Source organism: Pinus tabuliformis, chromosome 9 (assembly GCF_031772625.1).
Source record: "Pinus tabuliformis cultivar Carrire ecotype Pingquan chromosome 9, CPIR1, whole genome shotgun sequence".
Lineage (NCBI taxonomy): Eukaryota > Viridiplantae > Streptophyta > Pinopsida > Pinales > Pinaceae > Pinus > Pinus tabuliformis.
Window position 1 is genome coordinate 516,013,249 of NC_142307.1, and position 15,485 is coordinate 516,028,733.

The 15,485-nt window shown below is 41.0% G+C and overlaps 1 protein-coding gene across 4 annotated transcripts in view; it reads left to right on the forward strand.

The window, feature by feature from the left end:
• LOC149149467 (AT-hook motif nuclear-localized protein 9-like) overlaps window positions 1–15,485 on the forward strand; it is a 144,181-nt gene that overhangs the window by 93,578 nt on the left and 35,118 nt on the right. The window lies entirely within an intron of this gene.

The following is a 15,485-nucleotide window of genomic DNA, read 5'->3' on the forward strand; positions in this document are numbered from 1 at the left end:
AAGCCAAGGTGAGATGTCTTTTGCTTGAGCTATGACGATGTATATATCACAAATGAGGTGACTCTCCACCACCCTTGTGACTCTTGAGCTCCCATGTGACTTTTCGAATTCCTATGTGGCCTTTGAGCTTCTTCATGACTCTTAAGACTTCTTAGTGATTCTTCATGTTTTATGTGTGACCTTTCGGCTTCCACACATTTTATATTTTCTCATTTTTGAAATTAGATAATTACATTCCACAAATAATGTGGCAAAAATACGTGGGGCCAATCAACACTCTTGTGTTGACACTTTGAATGACCATAGTTTGTTTACTGTTGCATGAGACTTGATAGCAATGTATTGCTGTGAGGTTCCTTTCTCTGTTGCCATGTCTGCAAGCCTTGATGGTTGATCTATGATATGATTCATCTTCACCCTCCAAAGGGTCTGGATGAGTGTTGGAACCTTCTAAAAGAACATGAGTTGCCATCTATTTGTCTTGGTCGAAGACTCCTCTACTCCTGCATGATAGCATCTTTGTGCCTCATCTCGATAAGTGTCCTGTTTGTGACCTGTCCTTGCAGCCCCTTTTGACATCTTCTTGTCGTGGTACAATGATATCACTTGGAAATGAATTCACTCATAACAAGACAACATCATTCCCATAATCACCTATTCTATTTGTATTTGGTCTTACAACATACTGGCTGTGATGGGACAATGGGAAAGGGTTTGAGAGAAAGGGTCTAGGAATTGCACAATTAAGCACTGAGGTACCCAAGGATGGCCATGTTGTCCACTAGAACTGCATAGTGTGTAATAAGGCAAGGCTCCTTCAAGGTTCTGCACAGTGGGAAAGTCCTTAAGACATGGGAGATGAGCTTGCTGACTGAGGATGTGCAATGTGCAGTGCTCAAGGAAGAGGAGGCATGGATTGCATAGTTGAGCTCCACAAGGACTGAGGGATGACCTCACTATCCACTGGAACTGCACAATGCATATTAGGAGGCAAGGTAGGACACAATACCGCATAGTAGGAAAGTTCAAGCAGCATGAGCGACAAGACTAGGCAATGTAACTGTGCAATGCACAGTGATTGAGGAGCATACTCCAAAATTACGCGGTTGAGGGCTATAGTGGCTTAGAGATGGACCCACTGTCCACTAGAACTGTACAATGCGTAGTAAGAGGCTCACCTAGTGAAGGGATTACGCAATTGGCTGATGTAAGTAGCAAAAATTTAGGTCATTATACCTTGGGGATGCTCACTACATCATGAAGGGAAGACAACTGCCTTTGGATTGCACAATTTGCCATTGGAAGGAGATAGAGAAATCCTCCTTGTCAACTAGAACTACTCAATGAGCAATACAGGGCTGAACTAAGCAAGGCTTAGTGCAGGGAGGCAGTGCAGGCATCAAGGGTTCAGTGACTATGCTTTGAATGTACTCAATGTGCAATAATGGGAGTTGTCCCTAAGAGAAGTTCAATGCATAAGTCCAAGAGGTAAAGGTTTCATCAATGACGCTTGTGAATGGGTAGTGTGCATCACCTAGTGGAGGGTTAATGATTTTATAACTTGCTCCTGGTGCGAGGATGACGAAACCCTCTAATTGGCTAAGTCTGGGATGAATGAGAGAAGAGAGAGAAAGACATTTGAACAAGTCCCAAACAAAGAACACACACATGTCTATCATCAAATACAAGGTAAGCAAATGTTCAGTAGCCAACACCATCACATATAGATTGAGACGACAACAAAGCGATACTTGTTTCTGAGTGAGATAATTAAAACGTAAGTTTGTGACACTTAAACTACAAGTGGGAACAAAAGTGTCGATTGCAATCGAAAGGTGTGTTATGTCATAGGAAAGTGTCCAACACATTCTAATGATGAATACCATCAACTAGTGCAAGAGAATGTGTTGGAGTTGCCTTTGTAAAAGCGCCCCATAGTGCGCTTAAGATGTGTGAAAACAAGTGAAAGCAACACACACAAGTGTGAAATTGACACTTGTAAACACAATAAAACACAAGCGACACATGCAAGAATGAAAGTAGGCTAAAACAACACTTTTAAAAGTTAGAGCAAGCAAAAATGACGTGTAAGAACAAAAGAAAGCAAAAGCGACAATTGCGAAAGCAAAAGTGACAGTTGAGTAACTCACCCAAATGATGGGCATTGCAACTATGAGCGAGAGAATGCTCCTTATACTCCAACAGTGTATAGAGCTTCTTACCCACAACTTTGTGGGTGATATCCATGTGAAATTTTTCCTCCTAGATGGTCCTCAGCCAACAACCCCTGGTAGCCACCAGATAGCTCGATGAGCCATTTTCTTTGCCACCTGAGCCAACCATGTGGTCCCTTGCGCATCTGTTATGATCATATGTTTGAAGGTGGGTCTTCCAAACTCGAAGGTATGCCTTATCATTGTGTGATTGAGTATTTTTGTTTACTTATCATGGACACTTTTGGGCATGGATTAGTGGGGGGATTTGGCGAAAAGTGTGGACTAGGTCTGTACTCTTCTTTTCTCTACTCTTTTGGTAGTTAACTTTGTATTCTAGTCTCGTGGGATCTCCTTTATTGGCCACTAGGCTTTAGGGATGGAAATACATGGGAAACACTAATTTTGGTCGCATGGTTCCGCTTCTCGATACCATATACATTATTCCCCTCCGCTCATTACAACCACATTCATCATTTTTCCCATCCGGGTCCACATTTGTCTACTGGGTCCACAAGGAGTTAGCCTCCCCCTCCCCTTGTCCACACCTTAGGTCGGGCCTGGAATGATGCCTCAGAGGTTGATGCAACTAAAAAGAAAGGAAAAAGCATATTTGGCCACTCTCAACAGGAATTGTACCATAAAATGCAAAAGATGGCCGGGATATACAAATTTAGCACGTGGGCAAAAGCCAAACATAAGCTCTACCACTTATCCATGGCCATCACCCTTGTTCCTATGGGCGCTAGATGAGCCCCCTTCATCATTAAGGAACCCATGATTGGCCCAACCCTTGATGGGCAAAGAACTTCCCCACCTAAAGGGGGTATCTACTGTTGTATCCTACGCATCATGCTCTCATTTGTTAAAGCCCTGAGCAGTTATAAGGAAAAATCAATAAAAGGCAAAAGGCATATGGATAAGGGTGGAAAAGCAAAGGCTAGGGTAACTAATGTACCACAATTGTTCCCTCCTACACTCATATACTCAAGTGTGGGCTTGCCCATATTAGCTACCTTTATACCATGGCATGTGGCCTAAAGCTTCACCTTCACCCCGTTCTATTCCATCACTATATCTCACATGCCACCCACCATTGGATGGATCTACCATGGACATGCCACCCCGTTTCAAGGCTGAAACCACCTAATAGGGTCCTTGGTTAACACCTTTTAAGCTTGGAGACACCTGTATATGCCAAAGTCCATTATGGAAGGGCATGCCATTGTGAAGTGTCCACTTGTGTTTCATGATTTGTAAGCTCATTTTTTTGATTACTATAATGATTTCTTGTACTGGAAGGCAAGGAGACGCATTGGATCTTATGCAGGATTGTAGGTAGGTCTCCTTTTGGGGTTTGGTCTCCCTATGTGGGGTCCAAGCCCTCCAGACGGTCACATTGGACTTGTAGGGTGAGCATAGAGAGCCATGCGCCTCCACCATAACAAATAGCACTTCATGGATCCCCAACACCATTCAATGATTACTCGTGTTCCGCCGTTTGGAGGAGGATGATGGACCTGGATCACCATCCCTAACCGACTTCACACTTATACCACACACTTGGTAGAGGTTCCAGGGTCCAAATGAGGATGTGTCTCATCGCGAGAGACAAAGGAAGGGATTATGTCATCATCTTAGCCCTTGTAGATGGTTTACAGACATTATTGATCCACTTGGAGACCCATGAGGATGTCATTGTGCCCTCACACCCACTTGGGGACACCACATGTGACTTGCTTGGATATCAAGGGGCCAACCCCTCATCCACTATTTTTGGAGCCTATTCTCACACATTGGCACACTTTGGAGTCCAGTAGGGCTTCTCAATGGCCCAACAACTTGTTATGTTTACTATTTTGTCCTCTCGAGAGGCTTATCTTTCTATTTTGGAGCTATCTTGGTGGGCTTGTCACCAAGTTATATCATTATTGTACATTATTTTATTATTTGGGGCATTATTAGGCTAATTAGGCTATTCGAACCCCCTTATGGATTGTATAAATAGATGAGAGGCTCATTCATTCCTCTCATCATCACTTGGATTGGATTATTATCTGTTGAGAGATTTTCACACTTGTTGCTCAGATGAACTTTTTGGAGTTTTTTTGATGCACTATGATGTTTGGGTTTTCGCTATTGTCTTTGGAACTTCTTTCTAATGCAAAGTGGATGAATGGATATACTTTCTCTCTCTCATTTAAGTGAACTTTAAAGCTATTCTTGTTATCTTACTTGTCTAATGCATGTTATTATTATCATTATTCTTGTATGGGTTAAAGTAATGCGCAATTCTTCTGGAGACCTTGAATAAGTGATCTAATGCATGCATTTCTCTTTGAGGGATTGGGTGAACATTCCTAGAGGCACCTCTTAGGTTCAAAGTCATCGAAACTTTGTCTCCTTTGCAAATTTGAAGTATAATTCCCTATTAACCTAGTTGCTTCCCTTTGAGAGACTAGCAAAGGTCAATCAAGGCTCTTTAGCTCACGAATTGCTAGTTTCTATAGCATCAGATGTGTTCTAGTCACAAAATTTGGTGGAGAGGCTAGAATACATGTGATCTCCAAAACCCAAAAATCGTTTCTGGAAATTCCGCCTAGAGATGACTTAATTAGATTCTTAACTGATTTTTAAATATTTCCCAAGTCTAAACTTAGGGAATATAGGTAATTAATCAGAATTAATTATGTCAAGGTGAGAATTGTCTAGAAATTCACACGGATTGATCCAGAAATGCTCTGAGCCATCGATTAAGATTTAATCTTGGCCGTTGGAGTCCCAATTGAGGATTATAAGAAGGGATCGATGGGCACTTGCAGAAGACACACCTGAAAACTAGAAGTTTGATTCCTTGGCAGATCGATTTCAAGAGAGCCATAGTAGTTGTCGGAGAGCTAGTGATCGAAGCAGAGACAGTGAGAGGCAATGACAATGATCTAGAGGAAGTTTTCCAGATCGAGAGAGGCATCAAGAAGGAGGTTGAGTTATTCCCATTGAGGTAGTGCAGAGGACGACGTAATTGCTTCAGAAGAACAACTCGATTTGGCTGAAGGAAAAATCGTTTTTAGTTTTAGAGGCTGGATAGAGGTTCCAGAGTGGTGGAGAAGCGATTCCCTTAGCAGAGAGACAAAAGGACTTCATCAGAGGCGGTTTAAGTGCAGTCCTCATAGGGCTAGCGTAAGCACTCTGTAGAGGCCAACATGAGGGTTCCAGGAGGATGAGTTTTTGAAGGAAAGTTGTGCTGGGGTTGCTTGTGGAAGAAGGGTAATTCCCTTAAATAATTTTGGCCAGATTTTCTTGTTGTTTGGATGCTCAGTTGAGCATCCATAGATTGCACTCTGATTTCACTATTGCATAATAATAAAAACCCTCATTGCTGCATCGTTTTTCCCAAGTTGGGTTTTTCTGGGAACAATTGTCCAAAAATAACGGTGTCAGTTTTGTGTGTGCGCTAGTAATTTCTCAATTTCCAGCACTATTATTTTCTGTAGTTTTATTTGCGAAGGTTATAGTGTGATTTATTTAGTATTTGCCATAGAAAATAAATTTATAAACTAATTAACAATTAGAAGAATAATTTTCAGTAGCTGCAAAAGGATTTCAAACTTTGGAAATTTCGCATGGTATCAGAGTGTGAGTAATCAACCGGGAAGCTCAGAAGTGGACGAGAGAATTTCGCTGCTTAGAGGGAGAAGCGGGCCAAAATTCCTAGAGGCTGCACAGTACCTAGATGCAAATTGCTAGGGGCAGGAGCTTGATTTTCAGTTGTAGGCTTGTAGAAAATTCGAGTTGTTTGGAATCGTGATTTCAGCAGTGAGAGGGAGCACTAACAACTCAGATTTTCACTCAACAGATTTCTGGTTGGACGCAGAGGGTTTTGCTGCAGTTTGCAGTTGCAGAATCAACGTCGGGTGGAAGTGCAATGCACACACAATAGAGGGAAAATTTTTCTCGGGGAACTTGAGTCTCAAAATTTCAATTTTCCGAGGTAGATTGGCAGTAGCCGCTAGCAGATCCACACATTCTATGAGGTAGTGCAAGTAGCAGAGAAACAACCAAGTAGAGGGAAACAGGGAGTTTTCGACAGTTTCAGAGATGGCCACAACAAGGCTCAAAGATTAGGACAGGTTGGAGGGAGCCTCCAACTATGTCATCTTGAAGGCGAGGATGTAATTCCTTCTGGATGAACATGGCCTAAAGACCTATGCAGTAAATGTGGTGGCTGTTCCCCAAGACCCCGATCAACAAAAGGAGTACATAAGAGAAATGGCTAAGGAAAATAAGACTTTGGATGGTGTCCGAGATCATTTGGTCTCACATGTGGTAGACAAGGGAACAACCAAGTAAATTTGGGATTCTCTTTCCAAGCTATTTCAAAGTTCTTCTAAGTAGTCGAAGATGTTTCTTGAGGGGAAGCTGAGGAACACTAGAATACAGAAGGGCGAAAGCATAGATGCCTTTCTCACTTGGATTCAGGAGGTTTGAGATCAGGTGTCAGCCGTTGGCGTGGCACCTCAACCCATAGAGCTTGTACGATTGACACTGAATAGTGCCTGAGAGGATTGATAGGTATTTGTTTAGAGTATCTTGGGGAGCGATACCTTGTCGAAGTGGGACAGGATGTGGTCTGATCTACAACAGGAGGAGTTGAGGAGGGCTCTGTTGAACAATACCATCAGTGGAAGCAACAGCAAGGGACCGAAGAGTGAGGAGGAGAATGTGGCCCTAGCATCTAAGGATCCTAGTCAGGGGCAAGGGGAGCAAAATAAGAAGAAAAATGACATGTCGAAGGTCAAGTGCTTCAGGTGTGGCGAGTTTGGCCACTACAGTACTCAGTGTCCTCTTAGGATGAAGGACACGCAAGAGAAGCATGACCAATAGGCAGCATCAGCCGAGATCAGCAAGTTGTCTGCCAGGTTGGGGGAAGACTTCACGATGATGGCAACAATACCTCTAGGAGTGAGGTGGGGTGACTTGGAGATGTAGCACCAGAGAGCTACATAGATGGGGCAAGGTCCATTGAGTTGTCCTCCTCATGGATCATTCACTGCCTACGGGGGCCGACAGTATTCAGTAGCAGGATGGACCAGTGGTAGTTGATACAGTCAGTACCAGAGTGACAATTGCAGACTAATGGCAGTCAGAGGCTAAGGAGCGCAGTGTAGTGTTGACAACAGAGCAGGTGGATCAGTGCAGAGTTGGCAACAACGCAGATTCTTCAGTGACAATGCATATACTAGTAGAATTCAGGGACTCAGGAGACAGATGGATCGTACAAAACATAGTTGATTCAATATTTTGGATGCTTCTCAGTTGCAGTTGTAGAAACAACAAATGAGAGGGAGTTGCGGTGCAGATGCAAAGTTGGAAGCAATACAACAGTGTCAACAGCAACGCAGATGCAACATCAAAGTTGCGCAGTAATTGGGAGGCAACAACAACTAGACATCAGCAACGTGACAAAGGTCATACAGAGACAGGGTGTTGTGGAAGAATATGCAACACTAGAGAGAGAACACAATCCTCGCTAAGAGGGAGTATTAGTTGTTGTAGCATAAGATGTGTTCTAGCCACGGAAATTGGTGGAGAGGCTAGAATACATGAGATCTCCAAAACCCAGAAATCGTTTACGGAAGTTCCACCTAGAGATGACTTAATTAGATTATTAATTGATTTTAAAATATTTCTCGAGTCTGAACTTAGGGAGTATAGTTAATTAATCAAAATTAATTAAGTCAAGGTGAGAATTCTCTAGAAACTCACACAGATCGATTAAGATTTAATCTTGGTCATTGGAGTGCCAACAAAGGATTATAAAAAGAATTCGATGGGCACTTGGAGAGGACAATTTTGTAGTTCGATTTTCTTGGCAGATCAATTTCTAGAGAGCAACAACAGTTGCCGAAGAGCCGGAGATTGAAGTAGGGTTAGTGAGGGGCAAAGACACTGATCCAGAGGAAGTTTTCCAGATCCAGAGAGGCAACAACAAGGGGTCGAGTTATTCCCAGTGAGGCAGCACAAACACTGCGCAGTTGCTTTAGTAGCACTTTGATTTTGCTGGAGAGAAATTCGTTTTTAGTTCCATAGGCTGGGCAAAGGGTCTAGAGTGTCAGAGAAGCGATTTCCTTAGTTGAGACAAGCATAACGGCTTCATCAGAGGCAATTGAGAGTCTAGACGTCATAGGGTCGGTGCAAAGCGGTGCAGAGGCTGACGCAAAGGGTCCAAGAGGATGAATTTCAAAAGAGAAGTTGTTCCAGGATTGCATGTGGAAGGGTAATTCGCTCAAATAATTTTGCACAAATTTTCACGCTGTTTGGATTTCCAGTTGGTCATCCATAGATTGCATTCAGATTTCCTTGCTGCATAATAAAATAAAACCCTCATTTGCTACACCAGTTTTCTCGCATAGGTTTTTTTTGGGAGTTTTGTGCAAAAATAACTGTGTAAAATTTGTGTGTATGTGTTATATTTTCTCAGTTTCCAGTGCTATTTTATTTCGGAGTGTTTATTTGTGAAGATTGCAGTGTGTTTGTTTCGATGTTGTCGTAGCAATAAACTGAATAATTAATTTATTAGTTAGAAGAAATAACACCAGTTGCTACAATAGGATTCTAGTTTTTGGAATTTTCACATGAAAATTCTCAATCTAGGTGTATATTGACTCCATTAAGCCCAAGAAGCAAAACACTGATCCTCATTCCCTTGGTGGTCAAATTTGCCTCTCTTTTCTTCATTTTTCCCAATTCTAGGCCTAACCCTAGAGGGTCAGCTAGGGCATCAAGCGAAATCCTTTGTAGCCATTGAAAACCCTTAAAATTTGGTCCATAACTACGCTGGGGTTTCCTTAAAGGGACCTCCAAATTTGTGCTCGATTTGACAGTGGAATCTCGAGATATTGCAAGCGCTAGCTCAGTGATCAATCCTCTCCCTAGGTTGCCTTGGGTTAGTGTCCTCATTTGGATCATTGCATTTGAATTCCAAAAGAAAATTATTCCTTTGATCCTATTCTCCTCCCAAACCTGGTCAAGCCCCTTTATTGTTGATCAACTCCACACCCTTGACCTAGTTTGGGCCCGCTTGGGTTCTTTGTGTTCCCACAACTTCATAACTCACATCCTACAAGGATCACATAGAAGCCATTTCTCCTTTAGGATTCTTAGGTCTAGGATACCTTTTGTCAAAGAATATTCTCCAACCCTAGGGCTAGGTATCCTCATAACCTTTCCTAGAGAGCCAATCACCTTGCTTTTAAAGCAAGTAAGCCAATTGTTTGAGCCTCTGTTGTGAATAGGCTTTAGGAATCAGCTCGTATCTAATCATTGATCCATCCATTCTTGTGATTCCTCTCATACCAAGACTCCACCCATCAGTGAAAGTCTGTAAAGAGCAGGGAGCTTTAACTGAGGTGATAGTGGGATATCGGTCCATTGTTGCCCCTTGACATAGCAATTTTTCTATAGGATCCCCTCCTAGGACCCCTACTAGTTTGATCGGTAACAAAGTCAAAAGCGAAAGATGAATGTGAAGATGACCTCTGGACTAGGTTCTTTACAAGGAAGAAGACATGCAATGGGGTTTAGGATTGATGAGTGTGCTTAGTGCATGTCCAAAAAGTAGGAGCTAAGAGTGGATTGAATGACTTGAGAAACACTCTCACTGTCAACAAAGGATGCATAGTCGCTTTCTGCAAAAGACGCCCTCACATTATCAATGGTTATTAGTATTACGTTGTCCCAGTCTCTAGGAACTGCGCAATCACTGTCCCCAGAGACTACACAAGAAGTGTCTTTATGGATTGCACAGTCACCATCCTCAAGGAACTGGACAATCACTGTCATCAGGTATTGCGCAATCACTACCATTAGGGACTGCGCAATGACTTTCATCAAGGATTGCGTAGTGCTTGCCATCCAAAGATACACATTGACTGCTAGGCCTGCTTAGAAGAGGTTTGGTATGCACACATCACAAGATAAGCATGTAAAAAAAATTGCTTTGCATTTAGAATTCTTAAAAGCGGACTTGAATGCTTGAAAAACATAAATAAACATGGCCTTTATGGCTTGAAATGAGAGATGGCATGACCATATGGAGGCTCCAAAATTTGAATGTGGTCAAAATTTGGAGGGTGTTTGTTGCAACGACAACACTTGTTGACACAATGGAAGAAATCCAACTTCTTTGTGTATGTCCAATATTAAGCAGGAGATCTAACTTTCGAGAAGTATTATCTCATCCTATTGATCGCCCTAGCTTCCTTACTTATCCCAGTTAACGATGTAGTCCCTTGTATTCCTCTTATCGGCTTAACGCACTTCACAAGACTAGTCAAACTTCAGTTGTTTCGATTGGAGAGTGGGAGTATGTAAATTCTATGAGTTTAAGATGTTCAGAGTTTTGTTATCGTCTTTGGTGTCGCTCCGCTGCCAGGAAGATTGTTTAGTGTCTCGACAAAGTCACATTAAGGAATCACAAAATTGCTTCGCTGCCAACGAGCCTGTTCAGTACCTTGACGAAGTTGCTTGCTTCACCTCTGTGCAGGAAGCGTTTCTCTTGTTTCACCCTTTATTTTTTTTAGTACTTTTATGCTCATGGGCATTCTATCATCGTTTAAGATGTTCAGAATTTTGTTATCGTCTTTGGTGTCACTCTGCTGCCAGGAAGCTTGTTTAGTGTCTCGACAGAGTCACTTTAAGGAATCACAAACATTGCTTCGCTGCTAACGACCCTGTTCAGTACCCCGATGAAGTTGCTTGCTTCACCTCTACGCAGGAAGCGTTTCTCTTGTTTCACCCTTTATTTATTTTAGTACTTTTATGCTTATGGGCATTCTATCGTTGTTTATTTCACCAAGGGCGGAAGAGGGATCTCGACTTTATTTAACGAGCAAGAGTGCTTGTTCCTTGTTTTGCGGAGACTCTTATATACACACCTCTGAAATAATATGCTCACTTAAGTTTTTCCTCCTCTTCTCTACTTGACTGCACTGACACGTTAAAACCAATTAATATAGAAGACCACTTCAAGGAATGAAGATCCTGTGATAGATGCGGGCATCGTAGATCGACTTGAGGTTCCATTTAGGATGAAACATATTTTTTGTACATGCATAATTGACCTTAAAAAGTGTTTAGGTCCAAACAAAAAAGTAGACAAAAGATAAGCCAAGCGTTGTTGGTCGTCACAGTTGCCCTTTCGACTTTTGCCACATTACCATAGAACCAAACAAGACGACTTTCATACAAGGTCTTATTAAACAAAAAGAGAGGAAAAGGGATGGGACATATGAAGTAATACAAAAATAGGAAACAAAGTAGATGTAAAGACTAAAATGAAAAGAAAAATGCAAGTATGATGCGATGCAAAAGGAAAACTAAAATGCACCTAAGTCTAAACCTATCCTAATGGGCAGGAAGGTGAGAGCTAAGTGAAGTGAAATTTCCAATGTAACCGTTCAAGTTGCTCTGGATCTACAAACAGAAAGATACGAATAATTAGTACCAGGATGAAACAGTGTGCATAAATATAAAGATTTACCTTGCTAAGTTACAAAAAGAAACCTAAGGTCCTGCCTAACGGCATAAAGATTTGCCATATATGCTTCTTTTAGCTAGCCTGCAATCTTTCCTCATTGATTAGAAGAATGATCATACAAACCTTGATGGCTATTTATGAATGTACATTCATCCATGTTTTCTATCTTAGCAAACATGAAGAAAGATCGAAACCTATTATTAGCAACAAAGCTTGCTAATAAGATTCCTCTAGCCAATCATAAATTGGATCACGATATTTAGAACAACCCATTTGAGCACCCTGAAACTCTTAGGAACAAGTACTTACAATCAGGGAAATCGAATTATAAAGAGAATCAGAAGAATCAACCAATGTAAGACAACCATCATCAAATGTACTAATGGGAAAATGATTAATCGAGTGACAGTTGTTGGAGCCAGTGTTATGATCAGATTAATGAGTTGGCATATAAAATTCTCGATTCTCCAATTGTTCCTATTGACCACTGAAGTTGCACCTAAAATCTTTTGAAGACTGCATGCCTGAAGATATGTCAGAGGCTTCTTGTATCATCAGAGTCCATATATCATCAGAGTTTTTTAACTCTAATTTCTTCTTCTCATCTTCTTCTGTATTGTACTCAGATTCCGCAAGCCCTACGAGGATGATGTAAAGTGATGCTAGTGTGATGAATTGAGTCGTGTAATAGACCTGGGTAATTTGGGACATAGTCATCATGTGAGTTTACTCTAGGAGGTCTTTTTTACTTGGTTAATTATTAGGTACTTTCGGGCACTTAATAATTAATTGAGTTTTTTCGTGCAAGTATAACCCCAAAGTTAGAGTGTGGCTTGATGGCAAGGCCTTGGGTGAGTCCTAATGTCTAAAGTCATTGTAAATTACCATACTAGATCACTTGTAAAATTTCGCGGAATTTGATTAGGTCTAGGTGTCAGTTTTTTAATTTTAAAAATTTTCCGCTAGACGGAAATTTTAATAAATTCTGATTGTAAAATGTAATAAGTGATGTGTAGAGAAGTTGTATGAGGTATGTGTGCTCAAAATTACACCTCTCACCCTCAACTTTCTACTAAGACACACTTTGAGGGGTGAAAAATAAGTTCTATACCCTCAAAGTCCACTTTTCGTAAGTTTAGTGGAAAATGTGGCAATAAATTAGCCTAGAAATAAATTAAATGGAGAAAAATAAAAACTCCATGTGAAAAAATGACATAGAAATGACTTGGAAATTATCTCAAGTCAAGAGTCAAGTCAAAGCACAAGTGGAAGATGATTTGGCACATGACATCATTAAAGCATTTAACAAATGGGGAAATCGAATTCCCAGCTACAAATGAGGAAATCGATTTGGTGACTTGGAAAATCGAATTTCTTGGAGATAAATGCATGTTGGATAATGTCTTGATGAATATTTGATTAAGAGTTTGTTGGAGGCTTGTCTCCACTCTAACTCTAGTACTTCCTACACATGGCATCTACACTTGAGTCAAGGATCTACGCATCACCCAAGGAGGCCCATGCATTTCTTGTTGGAGGCTCAATGCATGGCATGAGGAGATGTGTCAATCATTTGACTTGGTGGTTGAGTTCATGTGAGAGATAACTCTCTCTTTTTCCACACTTGGCATTTCTTTGCTTCACACATGGAGATTTCAAATTTCTTGGAGGAGATATGTTGGGCCAGTTAGAGGAATTCGATTTGGATGAAGTGCACGTGTCATAGCTACTCTGCACCATGAATTCGACTTGCTCTTCTTGGGATCTTCTCTGACTCCACGTGCCATATGATTTTCCCATTGGGATTCGCTCCCTTTTCTCTATTTAAGTGAACCTTGGGCTCTCATTATGTATTCTTGATACTAGCTATTGTGCTTGCGGAAGTGCTGCTACTTTGTACACTTTCAAATATCGATAAAGACTTTGGGGTTTCATTCTTGAGAAGTTCTTTGTTCTTGGAGCATGGTATGATCCTGTGTTTATTTTCCTTCTATATGTGCTAATTATTTTGTGCTTCCATATACTTTAAAAGATGTTTTGATGTAGAGCTATCTTGCATCAATACATGATTTAGAAATTGTGCTCTAGATTTAGATAGTCTTAGTAGATTTCGCATAAATCTCTAGGCCTCATTTTCATTGCATATTTCCTAAATCTATACGTGGAGCTAATATTTTGATCGAGTTTTGTAGAAAGGAAATCTTGAGTTGGATCAAAGATCAAGCGTGAGGGGAAGTCTTTGGAGAGACCAACCAACTCTTGATATGCTCTTGAAGGAACTCTCATTTGTTCTTTGAGCCTCATAGTCTAATCTAACACATTGTATTGAAAGGGTGCTAGCGATAGCTTGTATACAATTCAAATTATTTTCAAATTCAAATCACTTTTATTAAATCTTGTGCTTCATTGTTTCAAATTTTCTATTTAAGAGGTTGATGATAGCTAAGCAAAGAGGAGATTTTACTCACGTATACATTTCATTTTGTTGATTTTCCACTAACATTTGACTTGTCTTGCAACCCTTTTTTGAAGTGTTTGCTAACTCATTCTTGTGGCAACTTGGGAGAGTTATCACTTGAAACATCTAACAAGTTGTTTGCAAGACCTCTATCACATGTTGGGACTGAATTTTAAGAAGGCCGTGGGCATTTAAGGCATCATTTTTCTGCAAGGCCGAGTTGCCCTTGAGGACAACATTACTCTTGACTAGGCCGTGGGCTTTAGGAAGCTCATCTCCCCTTGTCTAAGAGAAATTTTCCACAGTCTTTGATGCGGATTTGTTGCTGCCAGAAAAGTCCCTTGTATTTTCAGATTTGAAGAATTTCACTTGTAATTGTGGTTGCTTGTAGGAATTTACAGGGTAAGCTCCTCAGATAGAACACCAAAGGACACCGCTCACAAACAGATCACAGATCAGTACACCAGTATTCTTGACGTGGTTAAAACCCTCAAAGAGAGAAACAATCCACGACCTGAGCCAACGTGGCCACTTCATGCAATTTATTAATGTAAAAGAAACAAAATTTACATAAGCTTTTCTCATGAACGGTCACCTTACAAATGACCCTCCATGCTCTTTAAATAGAGATCATGGACCAATCGGGTGTTAAGCCACAGATCAAGTGTCGGTAATACCGAGGAGAGAATGAACCGTCGGATCACTTCATGTCTAGAACATATTGTGACCGTTAGATTGTAAGTTACAAAAGTACATAGTAAATAAATACACTTTACCTAACTCTACACTAGACCAAGTTATACTTAACTATTTGCTATGTGTCGGAATATCCTAACACCCCCCCTTAAGAACAACTTGGGATAGGATTGAGGGATGTACAAATATGACACAATAGGAGAAGGAAGGAGGCATTAGAGCCTACCCCCCCTGGTGACAACTTCCTAAACTCCAACCATAAATCGAAGTTTAGTAAACTTCGCCACTGTGGGAGCCTTTGTAGAGATGTCTGCAACTTGATCATCAGTTGAACAATATTGCACTTCAAGAACATGGTCATGAATGAGCTTTTTGATGAAGTGCATGTGTAGTTCAATGTGTTTGTTGCACTGATGTCTGACTGGATCTTTGCATAGTTGAATGACACTTTGATTATCACACCAAAGTGTAGTCGGATGTTGTTGTTGAAAGCCAAACTCTGACAGGGTCTGACGAAGCCACAAAGCTTCCTTACTAGCTTCTACGATGCCACGATACTCTGCTTCTGTTGAATAAAGAG